Source organism: Oncorhynchus mykiss, chromosome 30 (assembly GCF_057628025.1).
Source record: "Oncorhynchus mykiss isolate SJ-2025 chromosome 30, ASM5762802v1, whole genome shotgun sequence".
NCBI lineage: Eukaryota > Metazoa > Chordata > Actinopteri > Salmoniformes > Salmonidae > Oncorhynchus > Oncorhynchus mykiss.
Genome location: NC_143051.1, coordinates 1,946,468 through 1,967,918, shown reverse-complemented (window position 1 = coordinate 1,967,918; position 21,451 = coordinate 1,946,468). Strand labels below are relative to the sequence as shown.

Sequence of the window (21,451 nt, the reverse complement as noted above, 5' to 3'; positions counted from 1 at the left end):
GGTGATCTGTTTGTTCACTTGGCTTTCAAAGACTTTAGAAAGGCAGGGCAGGATGGATATAGGTCTGTAGCAGTTTGGGTCTAGAGTGTCTCTCCTTTTCAAGAGGGGGATGACCGTGGCCTCTTTCCAATCTTTAGGAATCTCAGACGATACGTAAGAGAGGTTGACGAGACTAGTAACAGGGGTTGCAACCAAGGGCTATATCTGTTCTTAGTTTTTTTTTTATGAAAAGGGCTTTTTGGAAGGACATTGACCTCATCCCGTCAGTTGAGGATGCCTGGTCATTCTTTAAAATTAACTTCCTCACCATTTTAGATAAGCATGCTCCGTTCAAAAAATGCATAACTAAGAACAGATACAGCCCTTGGTTCACTCCAGACCTGACTGCCCTCGACCAGCACAAAAATATCCTGTGGCGGACTGCAATAGCATCGAATAGTCCCCGCGATATGCAACTGTTCAGGGAAGTCAGAAACCAATACACGCAGTCAGTCAGGAAAGCTAAGGCCAGCTTCTTCAGGCAGAAGTTTGCTCCAACTCCAAAAAGTTCTGGGACACTGTGAAGTCCATGGAGAACAAGAGCACCTCCTCCCAGCTGCCCACTGCACTGAGGCTAGGTAACACGGTCACCACCGATAAATCCATGATTATCGAAAACTTCAACAAGCATTTCTCAACAGCTGGCCATGCCTTCCGCCTGGCTACTCCAACCTCAGCCAACAGCTCCGCCCCCCCCGCAGCTACTCGCCCAAGCCTCTCCAGGTTCTCCTTTACCCAAATCCAGATAGCAGATGTTCTGAAAGAGTTGCAAAACCTGGACCCGTACAAATCAGCTGGGCTTGACAATCTGGACCCTCTATTTCTGAAACTATCCGCCGCCATTGTCGCAACCCCTATTACCAGCCTGTTCAACCTCTCTTTCATATCGTCTGAGATCCCCAAGGATTGGAAAACTGCCGCAGTCATCCCCCTCTTCAAAGGGGGAGACACCCTGGACTCAAACTGTTATCCATCCTGCCCTGCCTTTCTAAGGTCTTCGAAAGCCAAGTCAACAAACAGGTCACTGACCATCTCGAATCCCACCGTACCTTCTCCGCTGTGCAATCTGGTTTCCGAGCCGGTCACAGGTGCACCTCAGCCACGCTCAAGGTACTAAATGATATCATAACCGCCATCGATAAAAGACAGTACTGTGCAGCCGTCTTCATCGACCTTGCCAAGGCTTTCGAATCTGTCAATCACCGTATTCTTATTGGCAGACTCAGTAGCCTCGGTTTTTCGGATGACTGCCTTGCCTGGTTCACCAATTACTTTGCAGACAGAGTTCAGTGTGTCAAATCGGAGGGCATGCTGTCCGGTCCTCTGGCAGTCTCTATGGGGGTGCCACAGGGTTCAATCCTCGGGCCGACTCTTTTCTCTGTATATATCAATGATGTTGCTCTTGCTGCAGGCGATTCCCTGATCCACCTCTACGCAGACGACACCATTCTATATACTTCCGGCCCGTCCTTGGACACTGTGCTATCTAACCTCCAAACGAGCTTCAATGCCATACAACACTCCTTCCGTGGCCTCCAACTGCTCTTAAACGCTAGTAAAACTAAATGCATGCTTTTCAACCGTTCGCTGCCTGCACCCGCACGCCTGACCAGCATCACCACCCTGGATGGTTCTGACCTTGAATATGTGGACATCTATAAGTACCTAGGTGTCTGGCTAGACTGTAAACTCTCCTTCCAGACTCATATCAAACATCTCCAATCGAAAATCAAATCAAGAATCGGCTTTCTATTCCGCAACAAAGCCTCCATCACTCACTCCGCCAAACTTACCCTAGTAAAACTGACTATCCTACCGATCCTCGACTTCGGCGATGTCATCTACAAAATTGCTTCCAACACTCTACTCAGCAAACTGGATGCAGTTTATCACAGTGCCATCCGTTTTGTCACTAAAGCACCTTATACCACCCACCACTGCGACTTGTATGCTCTAGTCGGCTGGCCCTCGCTACATATTCGTCGCCAGACCCACTGGCTCCAGGTCATCTACAAGTCCATGCTAGGTAAAGCTCCGCCTTATCTCAGTTCACTGGTCACGATGGCAACACCCATCCGTAGCATGCGCTCCAGCAGGTGTATCTCACTGATAATCCCTAAAGCCAACACCTCATTTGGCCGCCTTTCGTTCCAGTTCTCTGCTGCCTGTGACTGGAACGAATTGCAAAAATCGCTGAAGTTGGAGACTTTTATCTCCCTCACCAACTTCAAACATCTGCTATCTGAGCAGTTAACCGATCGCTGCAGCTGTACATAGTCTATCGGTAAATAGCCCACCCATTTTTACCTACCTCATCCCCATACTGTTTTTATTTATTTACTTTTCTGCTCTTTTGCACACCAATATCTCTACCTGTACATGACCATCTGATCATTTATCACTCCAGTGTTATTAATCTGCAAAATTGTAATTATTCGCCTACCTCCTCATGCCTTTTGCACACTACTGTGTTATTGACTTGTTAATTGTTTACTTACTCCATGTGTAACTTTGTGTTGTCTGTTCACACTGCTATGCTTTATCTTGGCCAGGTCGCAGTTGCAAATGAGAACTTGTTCTCAACTAGCCTACCTGGTTAAATAAAGGTGAAATAAAAATAAAATAAAAATAAATAAAACAAATTATCAGGAAGGGAGCAAGTAGTAGAGGTTAATGGTTCACTGTCTCAGGCAAAACCAATTAGTTGTGGCGTTCCGCAGGGGAGCGTGCTTGGGCCTCTGCTGTTTTTATTGTATATTAACGATATGAAAGATGCTTGTTCTTGCTGCCTTTTCTTATGCGGATGACTCTCCACTTCTGATGTCTCACAAAGTAAAACTATGTTGGAGAGCATACTTAGCACAGAGCTTACTGACGTTAGCAAATGGCTTGGAGATAATAAACTATCTCTGCACTTAGGGAAAACTGAAGCAATTATTTTGGGATCCAGACCTAAATTGTTTAGGTCGTCTGAAATCAGAGTGGAGTTAGGGGGATGAGGTGCTGACTACTAAAACCTCTGTTAGCTACTTGGGATGTATCCTTGATGGAAGCTTGGGAGGTGTGAGCATGGCCAATAAGGTGCTAGGGATCATAAATGCCAGGACTAAGTTTTTGGCTCGAAAGTCCAAGCTGCTTGATAAGGACTCCATGAAAGTGCTAGCTACTGCCCTCATTCAATGCCATTTTGACTACGCTAGTACGTCCTGGTTTGGGGGCTTATCTAAACTTATGAAGAGGAAGCTCCAGATATCCCAGAATAAGCTGATCAGGGAGTATTGAAGGCGCGTCCACATACTCACATAGGCAGGAGCTGCTTTCAGGAACTAAACTGGATGCCTGTTGAGGCTAGGGTGTCCCAGATTAGACTAGGTTTAGTTTACAGGAGTATTTATGGTCCTGCGTCCAGATATCTAAGTGATGACTTTCCTCGTGTTACGGATGCACACAATCACAGCACCAGATCAGGTGTTGCTGATGTGTGCTTATACAGGTTCAGGAGTAATGCTGGGAAAGGTACTTTCTTGTGTACTGGAGCCTCAGAATGGAATGAGTTGCCTCTGCCTATAAAAACAACGTCCTCTCTGGGCAGCTTTAAAAATAAAGTAAAAATATGTTTGATGTCCTCTGTGCCCATATAAATAACCCCTATGATGTATCTGGAATGATGAGACAGATGTTCTTCTATGTTATTGTTGAATTATTTCACTGACATACTGTGTTCAATCTTGTCAAGCCATGTTGTCTCAAGAGGACAACAATGGAAATAAGTCCCAGACTGTATTGTGTGTTATCCTCCATGATTTAACAATGTAAATAAGTCCCAGACTGTATTGTGTGTTATCCTCCATGATTTAACAATGGAAATAAGTCCCAGACTGTATTGTGTGTTATCCTCCATGATTTAACAATGGAAATAAGTCCCAGACTGTATAGTATGTTATCCTCCATGATTTAACAATGGAAATAAGTCTGACTGTATAGTGTGTTATCCTCCATGATTTAACAATGGAAATAAGTCTGACTGTATAGTGTGTTATCCTCCATGATTTAACAATGGGAATAAGTCCCAGACTGTATAGTGTGTTATCCTCCATGATTTAACAATGGAAATAAGTCCCAGACGTTATAGTGTCTTATCCTCCATGATTTAACAATGGAAATAAGTCCCAGACTGTATAGTGTGTTATCCTCCATGATTTAACAATGGGAATAAGTCCCAGACTGTATAGTGTGTTATCCTCCATGATCTAACAATGGAAATCAGTCACAGACTGTATAGTGTGTTATCCTCCATGATTTAACAATGGAAATCAGTCACAGACTGTATAGTGTGTTATCCTCCATGATTTAACAATGGAAATAAGTCCCAGACTGTGTAGTGTGTTATCCTCCATGATTTAACAATGGAAATAAGTCCCAGACTTTATAGTGTCTTATCCTCCATGATTTAACAATGGGAATAAGTCCCAGACTTTATTGTGTGTTATCCTCTATGATTTTATTCATGTGCATGTATGGCTTTTTCAAGTTTTATGTGTGCTTGTTTTTTAAAATGGTTGAATTAAATAAACTAAACTAAAACTCATGTTCTGTTCTTCTGAAATAAGTATAATTAAAATAGTTTTTTTGACCTGACTAAAATAAATATTGGATTTATTGGGATGCTGTATTTTAAATTGATTTTTTTTAGACTTTTTAAATGCAGATGTTCCAAAGGCACGCATGAGCGGCTTGTATGTGTGGAGATGCTAAATGTGTTTATGTTAATTACACAAGTATTTTGCATGACAATAACCAGCTGACAAAATTTCATGACCGCCGCATTCCTAGACCCATTCTATGGACTCAGGAGAAAGTGACATTACGCAGTTTCAGTGGAGCAGTTTCAGTGGAGTTGATATCAAGTCTCGGACAGTGCACTCTGCTGTCATTCTCTGGTATCACTGAGAAGATGAAATTGTCCCAACACTGCACATCAAGGTTTCTATAAGTTGTTTGTGCTCCCTTTGCACCACCTCTATCTTGCCATGAACAGAGTCTACAGGACCTTTCAGCATCGTTTTCTCTTTCCTAAAATCATCAATCTGACATTGGCTGAATTCTAGACTGGCACATAATGCATTGATGTCCTCTCGTAGTATATCCAAGATATCAAGTTTGGCAAGCCTTTCATTGATGGATTTCAGCAAGTCAACATCCATCTCCGTGAACCTCTCCTCTTGCTTGGAAATGATTTGGTGCCATCGTTGATTCCGCTTCGCCAACTTGGCTTGGTTTGTTTTATTGAGTTAACTGCACCTCAGATTGCAGCCCAAATAAATGCTTCACAGAGTTCAAGTAACAGACACATCTCAACATCAACTGTTCAGAGGAGACTGTGAATCAGGCATTGGTTGGCACCCCCCCCCCCCCCCCCCCCCCCCCCCTTGGGTTGTGGCGTGGCGGAGATCTTTGTGGGCTATACTCGGCCTTGTCTCAGGATGGTAAGTTGGTGGTTGAAGATATCTCACTAGTGGTGTGGGGGCTGTGCTTTGGCAAAGTGGGTGGGGTTATATCCTTCCTGTTTGGCCCTGTCCGGGGGTACCGTCGGATGGAGCCACAGTGTCTCCTGACCCCTCCTGTCTCAGCCACCAGTATTTATGCTGCAGTAGTTTATGCGTCGGGGGGCTAGGGTCAGTCTGTTATATCTGGAGTATTTCTCCTGTCTTATCCGGTGTCCTGTGTGAATTTAAGTATGCTCTCTCTCGTTCTCTCCCTTTTTCTTTCTTTCTTTCTTTTCCTCGGAGGACCTGAGCCCTAGGACCACGCCTCAGGACTACCTGGCCTGATGACTCCTTGTTGTCCCCAGCCCACCTGGTTGTGCTGCTACTCCAGTTTCAGCTGTTCTGCCTGCTGCTATGGAACCCTGACCTGTTCACAGGACATGCTACCTGTCCCAGACCTGCTATTTTCAACTCTCTAGAGACAGCAGGAGCGGTAGAGATACTGTGAATGATCGACTATGAAAGCCAACTGACATTTACTCCTGAGGTGCTGACCTGTTGTACCCTTGACAACCCCTGTGATTATTATTATTTGACCATGCTGGTCATCTATGAACATTTAAACATCTTGGCCATGTTCTGGTATAATCTCCACCAATAATATTATGAGACTTGCTTGGGCCAAGAAACACGAGCAATGGACATTAGACTGGTGGAAATCAAAATATGAGATTTTTGGTTCCAACCGCCATGTGTTTGTGAGATGCAGAGTAGGTGAATGGATGATATCCACATGCATGTGTGGTTCCCACCATGAAGCATGGAGGATGAGGTGTGATTGTGTGGGGGTGCTTTGCTGGTGACACTGTCTGTGATTTTTTAGAATTCAAGGCACACTTAACCAGCTACCACAGCATTCTGCAGTGATACGCCATCCCATCTGGTTTTGGCTTAGTGGGACTATCATTTATTTTTCAAAAGGACAAATGACCCAACACACCTTGACCAAGAAGGAGAGTGATGGAGTGCTGCATCAAATGACCTGGCCTCCACAATCAATCGAGCTCAACCCAATTGAGAAGTTTTGGGATGAGTTGGACTGCAGAGTGAAGGAAAAGCAGCCAAAATGTGGGAACTCCTTCAAGACTGTTGGAAAAGCAATCCAGCTGAAGCTGGTTGAGAGAATGCCAAGAGTGTGCCAAGCTGTCATTAAGGCAAAAGGTGGCTACTTTGAGGAATCTAATATATATATATATATATATATATATATATCACACTTGTTTGTTACTTATTTGTTATTTTATAGTTTTAATGTCTTCAGTATTATTCTACAATATAGAAAATAGTAAAAATAAAGAAAAACCCTTGAATGAGTGGGTGTGTCCAAACTGTTGACTGGTACTGCAAATGTTGAAGAGGGTGGGGCTTAAGCTGCATCCCTGTCTCACCCCCCGCCTCTTTGGAAAGTAATGTGTGTGTTTTTTTGCCAATTTTAACTGAACACTTATTGTTTGTGTACATGGATATTATAATGTGGTATGTTTTTCCCACCAACACCGCTTTCCATAAGTTTGCATATCAGCCCTCATGTCAAATTGAGTCAAAAGCTTTTTTTAAATCAACAAAGCAGACTGCTTTTGGTTTGGTTTGTTTGTTTGTCAACAAGGTGCAGGTTGAAAACGTGGTCTGTCGTAGGGTACTTTGAGTTAAAAGCCAATTTGACATTTGCTCAGTCCATTGTTTTTGATGAGGAAATGTACGTTGACGCATGTCCCACGGTAGTTATTGGGGTCATATTTGTCTCCACTTTTGTGGATTGGGGTGGTCAGTCCTTGGTTCCAAATATTGGGGAAGATGCCAGAGCTGAGGATGATGTCCTCTATGGGATATGTGGGACACTAGCGTCACACCTGGCCAAAGCCAGAGAAAATGCAGCCAAATTACTATAAAAATCAAACTTTCAAGAAATCACACATGTAAGATACCAAATTAAAGCTACACGTGTTGTGAATCCAGCCATTTTGGTAATTGCCATAGGTTGTCTGTTTGAAATGTTTAGATTTGATAGGGAAGCTGAGATGTCAAATATACTGTCTAGGTTTTCTACTGCCAACTTCATACCTTCACTATTATAGTGAAACATATTTTGTCCAGGAAATTGTCTAGAAGGGATTGAATTTGTTGTTGCCTAATTGTTTTTTGGTAGGTTTCCACAATACTTTCCTTCCTTCTTTAGCATTTCTAAATATTATTCAGTTCCTTTGGCTTTGATGCCTTACGTTTGAGTATTGCTCTTTTCAAGTAGACTGTGATTTTGCTTTTATCTGATAGGGGTGTCAGTGGGCTGACTGGGAACGCTCTGAGAGACTGGGTTGAGGTCAGTGATAAAGTAATCTACAGTACTACTGCCTATAGATGAGCTGTAGGTGTAACTACCATAGGAGTCTCCTCGAAGCCTACCATTGACTATGTACAGACCCAGTGTGCAACAGACCTGTAAGAGTTGTGACCCGTTTATTGTTGGTTATGTTTTCATAGTTGTGCCTAGGGGGACACATGGGGGAGGGAATGCTGTCACCTCCAGGCAGGTGTTTGTCCCCTGTGTGCTGAGGGTGTCAGGTTCTTGTCCTGTTCTGGCATTTAGGTTGCCACAGACTAGTACATGTCCCTGGGCCTGGAAATGATTGATTTCCCCCTCCAGGATGGAGAAGCTTTCTTCATTAAAGTATTGGGATTCTAGTGGGGGGTTATAGGTAGCACACAGGAGGACATTTTTCTCTGTTGAGATCCTTTCCCCTTGAATTTCTAGCCAAATGTAAAATATTCCTGTTTTGATTAATTTAACTATACTATAAATTTAACTATACTATAAATTTAACTATACCAAATTAGCATACCCCCTGAGTCTCTTCCCTGTTTCACACTTGATAGTTTGGTGGATGGGACTACCAGCTCTCTTTAACCTAGTGGGCAATCAGTGGGTCCATCTCCTCTATACCACCCAACTGGTAGTGTGGTGGACTACTGTCTACTACTGTCTACTATTGTCTACTATTGTACTATTGGTACTATCTACTATTGTCTACTACTGTCTACTCTCTACTACTGTCTACTGTCTACTAGTGTCTACCACTGTCTACTGTCTACTGTCCACTACTGTCCACTACTGTCTACTATTGTCTACTATTGTTACTATCTAATATTGCCTACTACTGTCTACTATTGTCTACTACTGTCTAAAACTGTCTACTACTGTCTACTACTGTATACTATTGTCTACTACTGTCTACTATTGTCTACTATTATCTACTACTGTCTACTACAGTCTACTATTATCTACTACTGTCTACAACTGTCTACTACTTTCTATTGTCTATAACTGTCTACTACTGTCTACTACTGTCTACTACTGTCTACTACTTTCTATTGTCTATAACTGTCTACTACTGTTTACTATTGTCAACTCCTGTCTACTGTTGTCTACTATTTTCATCTGTCTACTACTGTCTACCATTATCTGCTATTGTCTTCTATTGTCTAGTATTTTCATCTGTCTACTACTGTCTACTGCTCTCTCCTTACATCATGATTCAATGATACATGAGGGAAGTTGGTCCATGAACTTCTCAGAGCCTACAAGGCCAGGAGGCTGTGGCTTCCTATTCCTTATGTAGTGCACTATGGGCCCTGGTCAAAAGTAGTGCACTACATAGAGAATAGGGTCCCATTTGGGATGCATTCTGTGTGGCTGACCAATTGTATTGCCTTTCTGGGAATCAATGACGCAAACAGTCTCTAATGAAAGCACTTCAGGGAACCACGGCTGCACTGTGGGCTGTTTCATCCCTTTTCCCATTCTGCACATGGAAGACATATGGACAGTGGCTACTTTCAGAGCTGTGATGAATTATCTTCAAAATATTTCTGTCCTATTTCTATCTCGCTCTGTCTCTCTCTGACACACATACAAAATACTTTCCTGCCAGTCCATGTTTCAGTAGTCTGATGTCATCTTCAATTAGACAGTGCTCTGAGGACTGCTGGACCGAGTCCAACCCTCTGTCTCCCTGAGGCCTGCTAGACCCAGTCCAACCATCTGTCTCCCTGAGGCCTGCTAGACCGAGTCCAACCCTTTGTCTCCCTGAGGCCTGCTGGACCCAGTCCAACCCTCTGTCTCCCTGAGGCCTGCTGGACTGGGTCCAACCCTTTGTCTCCCTGAGGCCTGCTAGACCCAGTCCAACCATCTGTCTCCCTGAGGCCTGCTAGACTGAGTCCAACCCTCTGTCTCCCTGAGGCCTGCTAGACCCAGTCCAACCATCTGTCTCCCTGAGGCCTGCTAGACTGAGTCCAACCCTCTGTCTCCCTGAGGCCTGCTAGACCCAGTCCAACCCTCTGTCTCCCTGAGGCCTGCTGGACTGGGTCCAACCCTTTGTCTCCCTGAGGCCTGCTGGACTTGGTCCAACCCTCCGTCTCCCTGAGGCCTGCTGGACCGTGTCCAACCGTCTGTTTCCCTGAGGGCAAGATGATAGATACTGTGTACTTTGAAAGGCCAAGATGCTCTCAGCTGTTTGTGTAATGCTTGTCTGCCAACACACTATCTCTCTCTACCTCTGAAATGCATTAACGTACATTTCCTGGACCACAAAAAGGAGAAAAAATCATAATGTCGCTTTCCAGTGAAGTAAAGACGATTATAACTATTCATGTAATATATAAGTGCTGTCTCAACCAAGATCCTGTTTAAAACACAGAGAAGAACAGCAGAACCACAACACTACAAAAGTTACAGTGTGTAAGCTAGTGTCAGTTACAGACAGTCCCTCTAATCAGCTAGTGTCAGTTACAGACAGTCCCTCTAATCAGCTAGTGTCAGTTACAGACAGTCCCTCTAATCAGCTAGTGTCAGTTACAGACAGTCCCTCTAATCAGCTAGTGTCAGTTACAGACAGTCCCTCTAATCGGCTAGTGTCAGTTACAGACAGTCCCTCTAATCAGACAGACAGTCCCTCTAATCAGCTAGTGTCAGTTACAGACAGTCCCTCTAATCAGCTAGTGTCAGTTACAGACAGTCCCTCTAATCAGACAGATAGTCCCTCTAATCAGCTAGTGTCAGTTACAGACAGTCCCTCTAATCAGACAGACAGTCCCTCTAATCAGCTAGTGTCAGTTACAGACAGTCCCTCTAATCAGCTAGTGTCAGTTACAGACAGTCCCTCTAATCAGACAGATAGTCCCTCTAATCAGCTAGTGTCAGTTACAGACAGTCCCTCTAATCAGACAGACAGTCCCTCTAATCAGCTAGAGTCAGTTACAGACAGTCCCTCTAATCAGACAGACTGTCCCTCTAATCAGACACTCTCAGTTACAGACAGTCCCTCTAATCAGCTAGTGTCAGTTACAGACAGTCCCTCTAGTCAGACAGACTGTCCCTCTAATCAGACAGACTGTCCCTCTAATCAGACAGAGTCCGTTACAGACAGTCCCTCTAATCAGCTAGTGTCAGTTACAGACAGTCCCTCTAATCAGACAGACTGTCCCTCTAATCAGACAGAGTCAGTTACAGACAGTCCCTCTAATCAGACAGACAGTCCCTCTAATCAGACAGACAGTCCCTCTAATCAGACAGAGTCCGTTACAGACAGTCCCTCTAATCAGCTAGTGTCAGTTACAGACAGTCCCTCTAATCAGACAGACTGTCCCTCTAATCAGACAGAGTCAGATACAGACAGTCCCTCTAATCAGACAGACAGTCCCTCTAATCAGACAGACAGTCCCTCTAATCAGACAGAGTCCGTTACAGACAGTCCCTCTAATCAGCTAGTGTCAGTTACAGACAGTCCCTCTAATCAGACAGACAGTCCCTCTAATCAGACAGAGTCAGATACAGACAGTCCCTCTAATCAGACAGAGTCACTTATAGACAGTCCCTCGAATCAGACAGTGTCAGTTACAGACAGTCCCTCTAATCAGACAGTCAGTTACAGACTGTCCCTCTAATCAGACAGAGTCAGTTACAGACAGTCCCTCTATTCAGACAGACTGTCCCTCTAATCAGAGAGTCACTTATAGACAGTCCCTCGAATCAGACAGTGTCAGTTACAGACAGTCCCTCTAATCAGAGAGACAGTCCCTCTAATCAGACAGTGTCAGTTACAGACAGTCCCTCTAATCAGACAGACAGTCCCTCTAATCAGACAGACAGTCCCTCTAATCAGACAGTCCGTTACAGACAGTCCCTCTAATCAGCTAGTGTCAGTTACAGACAGTCCCTCTAATCAGACAGACAGTCCCTCTAATCAGACAGAGTCAGATACAGACAGTCCCTCTAATCAGACAGACAGTCCCTCTAATCAGACAGACAGTCCCTCTAATCTGACAGAGTCCGTTACAGACAGTCCCTCTAATCAGCTAGTGTCAGTTACAGACAGTCCATCTAATCAGACAGACAGTCCCTCTAATCAGACAGAGTCAGTTACAGACAGTCCCTCAAATCAGACAGTGCCAGTTACAGACAGTCCCTCTAATCAGACAGAGTCAGTTACAGACAGTCCCTCTAATCAGACAGACAGTCCCTCTAATCAGACAGACAGTCCCTCTAATCAGACAGAGTCAGTTACAGTCAGTCCCTCTAATCAGACGGACTGTCCCTCTAATCGGACACTCTCAGTTACAGACAGTCCCTCTAATCAGACAGACTGTCCCTCTAATCGGACAGTGTCAGTTACAGACAGTCCCTCTAATCAGACAGTGTCAGTTACAGGCAGTCCCTCTAATCAGACAGACTGTCCCTCTAATCAGACAGTGTCAGTTACAGACAGTCCCTCTAATCGGACACTCTCAGTTACAGACAGTCCCTCTAATCAGACAGACTGTCCCTCTAATCGGACAGTGTCAGTTACAGACAGTCCCTCTAATCAGATAGTGTCAGTTACAGGCAGTCCCTCTAATCAGACAGTGCCAGTTAGACAGTCCCTCTATTCAGACAGGAACGTAGCCCTGTTTCTTTGTGTTCTGGAACGTAGCCCTGTTTCTATGTGTTCTGGAACGTAGCCCTGTTTCTTTGTGTTCTGGAACGTAGCCCTGTTTCTTTGTGTTCTGGAACGTAGCCCTGTTTCTTTGTGTTCTGGAACATAGCCCTGTGTCTTTGTGTTCTGGAACGTAGCCCTGTTTCTGTGTGTTCTGGAACGTAGCCCTGTTTCTTTGTGTTCTGGAACGTAGCCCTGTTTCTTTGTGTTCTGGAACGTAGCCTGTTTCTTTGTGTTCTGGAACGTAGCCCTGTTTCTTTGTGTTCTGGAACGTAGCCCTGTTTCTATATGTTCTGGAACGTAGCCCTGTTTCTTTGTGTTCTGGAACGTAGCCCTGTTTCTTTGTGTTCTGGAACGTAGCCCTGTTTCTTTGTGTTCTTGAACGTAGCCCTGTTTCTTTGTCTTCTGGAACGTAGCCCTGTTTCTTTGTGTTCTTGAACGTAGCCCTGTCTTTCATTGATTTCACCTGTGTTAGTTACTCACCTGGTCTCATCAGCTCCTTATTTAGTTCAGTTCATTCTGTTTGTGTCTTTGTGAGGTATTGTTCGTTTTGACTCTACTAAGCCTTTTCCTAGCTCGTTTTGTGAGAACCAGTTATAGCCTTCAGTCCTAGTTTTGATTCACCTGCCTGTTTGCCTACCTGTGTATAACCACTGTCTGCATGTGACCACGATTCCTGCCTTCTGAGAAGGCGATATAAACCCCTGTCACGCTCTGCGCATGAATCTACACCGTTTTCTCCCAGAGTATTCATTACACGAAGTAGCCACCCTTTGCCTTGATGACACCTTTACACACTCTTGGCCTTCTCTCAACCAGCTTCATGAGGTAGTCACCTGGAATGCATTTCAATTAACAGCCTTGTCAAAAGTTAAGTAAAGGTGTTTCTTTCCATCTTAGTGTGTCTGAGCCAGTCCGTTGTGACAAGGGGTGGTATACAGAAGATTGCGCTATTTGGTAAACAACAGCTCAAGTAAGCGAAGATAAACGGCAGTCCGTCATTACTTTAAGACATGAAGGTCATTGAATGTGGAAAATGTCAATAACTTTAAATGTTTTTTTTCAACTGAGGAAAAACCATCAAGCACCTTGATGAAACTGGCTCTCATGAGGAACCGCCACAGAAAGGAAGACCCAGAGTTACTTCTGCTGCAGAGGATAAGTTCATTAGAGTTACCAGTCTCAGAAATTGCAGCCCAAATAAATGCTTCACAGAGTTCAAGTAACAGACACATCTCACCATCGACTGTTCTGAGGAGACTGCGTGAATCAGGCCTTCATTGTCGAATTGCTGCAAAGAAACCACTACTAAAGGACACCAATAATAAGGAGAGACTTGCTCGGGCCAAGAAACACGAGCAATGGACATTAGACCAGTGAAAATGTGTCCTTTTATCTGATGAGTCCAAATGTGAGATTTTTGGTTCCAACCGCCGTGTCTTTGTGAGACGCAGAGTAGGGCAACGGATGATCTCTGCATGTGTGGTTCCCACCGTGAATCATGGAGGAGGAGGTGTGATGGTGCTTTGCTGGTGACACTGTCTGATTTATTTAGAATACAAGGAACACTTAACCAGCATGGCTACCACAGCATTCTGCAGCGATACGCCATCCCATCTGGTTTGACTATCATTTGTTTTTCAACACGACAATGACCCAACACACCTCCAGGCAGTGTAAGGGCTATTTGACCAAGAAGGAGAGTGGTGGAGTTCTGCATCAGATGTCCTGACCTCCACAATCACCCGACCTCAACCCAATTGAGATGGTTTGGGATGAGTTGGACCGCAAGGTGAAGGAAAAGCAGCCAACAAGTGCTCAGAATATGTGGGAACTCCTTCAAGAATGTTGTAAAAGCATTCCAGTTGAAGGTGGTTGAGAGAATGCCAATAGTGTGCAAGGCTGACATCAAGGCAAAAGGTGTCTATTTTGAAGAATCTAAAATATATTTATTTTGATTTGTTGAACACTTTTTTGGTTACTACATGATTCCATATGTGTTATTTCATAGTTTTGATGTCTTCACTATTATTCTACAATGTAGAAATAGTACAAATAAATAAAAAACCCTTGAATGAGTAGGTGTGTCCAAACTATTGACTGGTACTGTATGTAGTGCACTACTTATGGCGAGGGCCTATAAAGCTCTGGTCTAAAGTAGTGCACTAGGGAATAGGGTGCCATTTTTGACACATTCTATGTTTTTCCACCAGGTCAATAACTAACAGTCAGAATGGAGTTGCCCTTCAACCCATGTATTATCATCAGACTGTACTAAACATAACTACAGTTAGACCCCATTGAAGTACACATGGCTTCCTCCAAATCTTTGGCTAACTGGAAGCCAGGAGCAGAATGCAGGAAACCAAATTGTTAGCTACTTACCATACAAGAGAGTATGGTCTGATATCACCATTCATAACATAGAGAAACACTCCATATTCATTTGGACACAGTTGAGTGGGCCAATAACCATCATGAGACATCAGCTGTTGTGTTGTGCTCCAGTTGACAGACAAGACACTGTGGAGCTGAACATAACCCCAGACTGATTGAAAGATGGATGGATGCCCCCAGACTGGCAGGTTGCTTCTGCTGTTGTTGACTCTAATCACCCAGGGTCACAACTACAGGCGATGCACGCGCTAATACACACATCGCTAATACACACACAGGAACACTCTCTGTCCGGCCAAGTCCCCTATCTGTGACATATGTCAGTCCTAGTCTGTTGTCCCTTAGATAACGTCTCACTGTGTATGGCAGGCGCAGAGCGCACACACACACACACACACACACACACACACACACACACACACACACACACACACACACACACACACACACACACACACACACACACACACACACACACACACACACACACACACACACACACACACACACACACACACACACACACACACACACACACTGTCTTGTACAGCTAACATTGTGGGGACAAACAATTCAGTCTCATTCAAAATCCTATTTTCCCTACCACTTAACCTTAAACCTAACCCTAGCCCTAACCCTAGCTCCTAACTTTAACCTTAAACCTAACCTTAACCCTAACCCTAGCTCCTAACTTTAACCTTAAACCTAACCTTAACCCTAACCCTAGCTCCTAACTTTAACCTTAAACCTAACCTTAACCCTAACCCTAGCTCCTAACTTTAACCTTAAAACTAACCTTAACCCAAAACTTAACCCTAGCCCTAACCCTAGCTCCTAACTTTAACCTTAAACCTAACCTTAACCCAAAACTTAACCCTAGCCCTAACCCTAGCTCCTAACTTTAACCCAAAACTTAACCCTAGCTCCTAACTTTAACCCTAACCCTAACCCTAGCTCCTAACCCTAACCCTAATTCTAACCTTAACCCTAAACCCCCAAGAAATAGCATTTGAACTTGTGAGGACTTCTGGTCCCCACAAGAATAGTTAAACACGTCCACACACACTAATACTAAACACACACACACTGTCACTATGGGGCGGCAGGTAGTCTAGTCGTTAGAGCGTTGGCCCAGTAACCAGAAGGTTAATGGATAGAAGCGCTGATCTGTAGTTCTGACCCGAGCAAGGCAGTTAACCCACTGGTCCCCTGAGCAGGGCAGTTAACCCACTGTTCCCCTGAACAAGGCAGTAAACCCACTGTTCCCCTGAACAAGGCAGTTAACCCACTGTTCCCCTGAACAAGGCAGTAAACCCAATGTTCCCCTGAACAAGGCAGTAAACCCAATGTTCCCCTGAACAAGGCAGTTAACCCACTGTTCCCCTGAACAAGGCAGTTAACCCACTATTCCCCTGAGCAAGGCAGTTAACCCACTGTTCCCCTGAACAAGGCAGTAAACCCACTGTTCCCCTGAACAAGGCAGTTAACCCACTGTTCCCATGAACAAGGCAGTAAACCCAATGTTCCCCTGAACAAGGCAGTAAACCCAATGTTCCCCTGAACAAGGCAGTTAACCCACTGTTCCCCTGAACAAGGCAGTTAACCCACTATTCCCCTGAGCAAGGCAGTTAACCCACTATTCCCCTGAGCAAGGCAGTTAACCCACTGTTCCCCTGAACACGGCAGTTAACCCACTGTTCCCCTCAGCAGGGCAGTTAACCCACTGTTCCTCTGAACAAGGCAGTTAACCCACTGTTCCCCTGAGCAAGGCAGTTAACCCACTGTTCCCCTGTACAAGGCAGTTAACCCACTGTTCCCCTGAGCAAGGCATTTAACCCACTGTTCCCCTGGACAAGGCAGTTAACCCACTTTTCCCCTGAACAAGGCAGTTAACCCACTGTTCCCCTGAGCAGGGCAGTTAACCCACTGTTCCCCTTAGCAAGGCAGTTAACCCACTGTTCCCCTGAACAAGTCAGTTAACCCACTGTTCCCCTGGACAAGGCAGTTAACCCACTGTTCCCCTGAACAAGGCAGTTAACCCACTGTTCCCCTGAACAAGGCAGTAAACCCAATGTTCCCCTGAACAAGGCAGTAAACCCAATGTTCCCCTGAACAAGGCAGTTAACCCACTGTTCCCCTGAACAAGGCAGTTAACCCACTATTCCCCTGAGCAAGGCAGTTAACCCACTATTCCCCTGAGCAAGGCAGTAAACCCACTGTTCCCCTGAACAAGGCAGTTAACCCACTGTTCCCATGAACAAGGCAGTAAACCCAATGTTCCCCTGAACAAGGCAGTAAACCCAATATTCCCCTGAACAAGGCAGTTAACCCACTGTTCCCCTGAACAAGGCAGTTAACCCACTATTCCCCTGAGCAAGGCAGTTAACCCACTATTCCCCTGAGCAAGGCAGTTAACCCACTGTTCCCCTGAACACGGCAGTTAACCCACTGTTCCCCTCAGCAGGGCAGTTAACCCACTGTTCCCCTGAACAAGGCAGTTAACCCACTGTTCCCCTGAACAAGGCAGTTAACCCACTGTTCCCCTGAGCAAGGCAGTTAACCCACTGTTCCCCTGTACAAGGCAGTTAACCCACTGTTCCCCTGAGCAAGGCATTTAACCCACTGTTCCCCTGGACAAGGCAGTTAACCCACTTTTCCCCTGAACAAGGCAGTTAACCCACTGTTCCCCTGAGCAGGGCAGTTAACCCACTGTTCCCCTTAGCAAGGCAGTTAACCCACTGTTCCCCTGAACAAGTCAGTTAACCCACTGTTCCCCTGGACAAGGCAGTTAACCCACTGTTCCCCTGAACAAGGCAGTTAACCCACTGTTCCCCTAAACAAGGCAGTTAACCCACTGTTCCCCTGAACAAGGCAGTTAACCCACTATTCCCCTGAACAAGGCAGTTAACCCACTGTTCCCCTGAACAAGGCAGTTAACCCACTGTTCCCCTGAACAAGGCAGTTAACCCACTGTTCCCCTGAGCAAGGCAGTTAACCCACTGTTCCTCTGAGCAAGGCAGTTAACCCACTGTTCCCCTGGACAAGGCAGTTAACCCACTGTTCCCCTGAACAAGGCAGTTAACCCACTATTCCCCTGAGCAAGGCAGTTAACCCACTATTCCCCTGAGCAAGGCAGTTAACCCACTGTTCCCCTGAACACGGCAGTTAACCCACTGTTCCCCTCAGCAGGGCAGTTAACCCACTGTTCCCCTGGACAAGGCAGTTAACCCACTTTTCCCCTGAACAAGGCAGTTAACCCACTGTTCCCCTGAGCAGGGCAGTTAACCCACTGTTCCCCTTAGCAAGGCAGTTAACCCACTGTTCCCCTGAACAAGGCAGTTAACCCACTGTTCCCCTGGACAAGGCAGTTAACCCACTGTTCCCCTGGACAAGGCAGTTAACCCACTGTTCCCCTGGACAAGGCAGTTAACCCACTGTTCCCCTGGACAAGGCAGTTAACCCACTGTTCCCCTGGACAAGGCAGTTAACCCACTGTTCCCCTGGACAAGGCAGTTAACCCACTGTTCCCCTGGACAAGGCAGTTAACCCACTGTTCCCCTGAACAAGCAGTAAACCCACTGTTCTCCTGAACAAGACAGTTAACCCACTGTTCCCCTGGACAAGGCAGTTAACCCACTGTTCCCCTGGACAAGGCAGTTAACCCACTGTTCCCCTGGACAAGGCAGTTAACCCACTGTTCCCCTGGACAAGGCAGTTAACCCACTGTTCCCCTGGACAAGGCAGTTAACCCACTGTTCCCCTGGACAAGGCAGTTAACCCACTGTTCCCCTGGACAAGGCAGTTAACCCACTGTTCCCCTGAACAAGGCAGTTAACTCACTGTTCCCCTGAACAAGGCAGTTAACCCACTGTTCCCTTGGACAAGGCAGTTAACCCACTGTTCCCCTGGACAAGGCAGTTAACCCACTGTTCCCCTGAACAAGGCAGTTAACCCACTGTTCCCCTGGACAAGGCAGTTAACCCACTATTCCCCTGAACAAGGCAGTTAACCCACTGTTCCCCTGAACAAGACAGTTAACCCACTGTTCCCCTGAACAAGGCAGTTAACCCACTGTTCCCCTGGACAAGGCAGTTAACCCACTGTTCCCCTGGACAAGGCAGTTAACCCACTGTTCCCCTGGACAAGGCAGTTAACCCACTGTTCCCCTGGACAAGGCAGTTAACCCACTGTTCCCCTGGACAAGGCAGTTAACCCACTCTTCCCCTGAACAAGGCGGTTAACCCACTGTTCCCCTGGACAAGGCAGTTAACCCACTGTTCCCCTGGACAAGGCAGTTAACCCACTGTTCCCCTGGACAAGGCAGTTAACCCACTGTTCCCCTGGACAAGGCAGTTAACCCACTGTTCCCCTGAACAAGGCAGTTAACCCACTGTTCCCCTGGACAAGGCAGTTAACCCACTGTTCCCCTGAACAAGGCAGTTAACCCACTGTTCCCCTGAACAAGGCAGTTAACCCACTGTTCCCCTGAACAAGGCAGTTAACCCACTGTTCCCCTGAACAAGGCATTTAACCCACTGTTCCCCTGAACAAGGCAGTTAACCCACTGTTCCCCTGAACAAGGCAGTTAACCCACTGTTCCCCTGAACAAGGCAGTTAACCCACAGCTCCCCTCACCTCTCTGATTCAGAGGGGTTGGGTTATATGCAGAAGACATATTTCATTTGAACAACTGACTAGGTATCCCCTCTTTCCCTTTCCCCTCACTGTGGTAGAGAAGAGGAATGCCTGCGAACACAAAGCAGTAGCTAGCTGGGATCTGCGGGATCCGCTCACAGCTAATTGGTGTTTTAGTAATAACACCATATGCCCTTCTTTAAGAACAGCAGAATAACACAGACTCTCCCTCCAGAAAGACAGCAGCTACGGTCTCCTGAATACATCTACACACACAACCTAGTTCAACACTGACTGTCCTATAGGAGATGGCACAGGAGAGCAGAGAGAGGCAGATGTCTTTACGAGCAGGTTAGACTGGGAGAAAGCCAATAGTCATTAGAATGACTCTAGATGTATTTATATATGATTTATAGTCAGGTATGGACTGTAGGTGTAGTAAACTAGACAGTACTGTAGGTGTAGTGCACTAGGTATGCTTTATAGTCAGGTATGGACTGTAGGTGTAGTAAACTAGACAGTACTGTAGGTGTAGTGCACTAGGTATGATTTATAGTCAGGTATAGAAATCTCCACACAGCCATGCTACATCGCCCAAGCCCTATCTCTCAAAGCAGGGTCAAGAGAAATGAAAGAGGTTGACTGCCATCAACTGGACAACTGATGCAATTACAGCTACACACGATCAGCCATAGACGTTGTATCCAGCAAGACCAGTCCGACCTGGCTTGTATTTGTCATGGTCCTAAATGGAAACAGAGCTACCGTCTGTGTGGACTCATAGACCGTCTTAGTCAGGGGAAGGAGTCTTTTAAATATTCCTCCAGGCAATAACACAACAAACTCTCACCATTCACACACTAAGGTAAACTATTGATTCTCTCAATAATTATTACAATATTCATTTACTATAACAAAGAAATGGATCAGATCCAATCAAATTTCCATCAACACACTGTAGGTTTACCACAATATAATTTTAGCTTGAGGTGCAATGATATACTTTAAATAAATTAAAGTAGAGAATCACCTAATACAGATTCCAGCTTTGCCTTCCCAATAACAACAATTCAGTGTCTCAACATATCTTCCCATTAGAATGGAACACTCAACAGGAGATTGAAGATCAAACCAAGGTTATCAGGTGATGCCTTCAATACACTACAATGGATCTGTTTGTACTGGCTGTCAGAGGGAAGATAGGAAAGCTAAATGGGAATGTACACACACCCACCCTGACAGTCCCCCCTCCCTCTGAATACAATGACCGTCTTTTACACAGACAATCTGTTACAGTGGAAATTCCCATGCATCAATCCCACGGATGATTAAGCATGGTAATGAAGGTTTTTGGACATTCTCCACAGAGGCACACACACAGTCACACACACACACACACACAGTCACACACACACACACACACACACACACACACACACACAGTCACACACACAGTCACACACACACACACACACACACACACACACACACACACACACACACACACACACACACACAGCAGCAGCAGCAGCTGTTGACATTCATGCATTCGAAGCATAGGTGCGAATTACAATGAATCCCTGTTAATTGCAATGATCACAAAGTCAGCTTTTGGCCATGTTTCGAATGGATCAAAACACCATGTATATTGGTGTAATTCTCTGTTGCCATGTGTAGCAGACGAAGCTGTTTTCTACCCAGGTAACCATAGAAACCAGGTGCTGTCGTCTTTTCTTTCCTTTGTCTCAGCAACCTTCAGCAAGTATCAGATTAAAAGTGTTTTTAGATGTACAGTACATTTCTGTTAGCTTCGGCTTTGGCTTTTCATCATAGGTGTGATTTGAATGATTTGATTTACGTTATTATAGT

At 45.3% G+C, this 21,451-nt stretch overlaps 1 pseudogene; it reads left to right on the top strand.

The window, feature by feature from the left end:
* Window positions 1-3,108: 3,108 nt before the first annotated feature.
* Window positions 3,109-21,451, top strand: part of LOC149970178 (uncharacterized) — a 122,582-nt pseudogene continuing 104,239 nt past the window's right edge.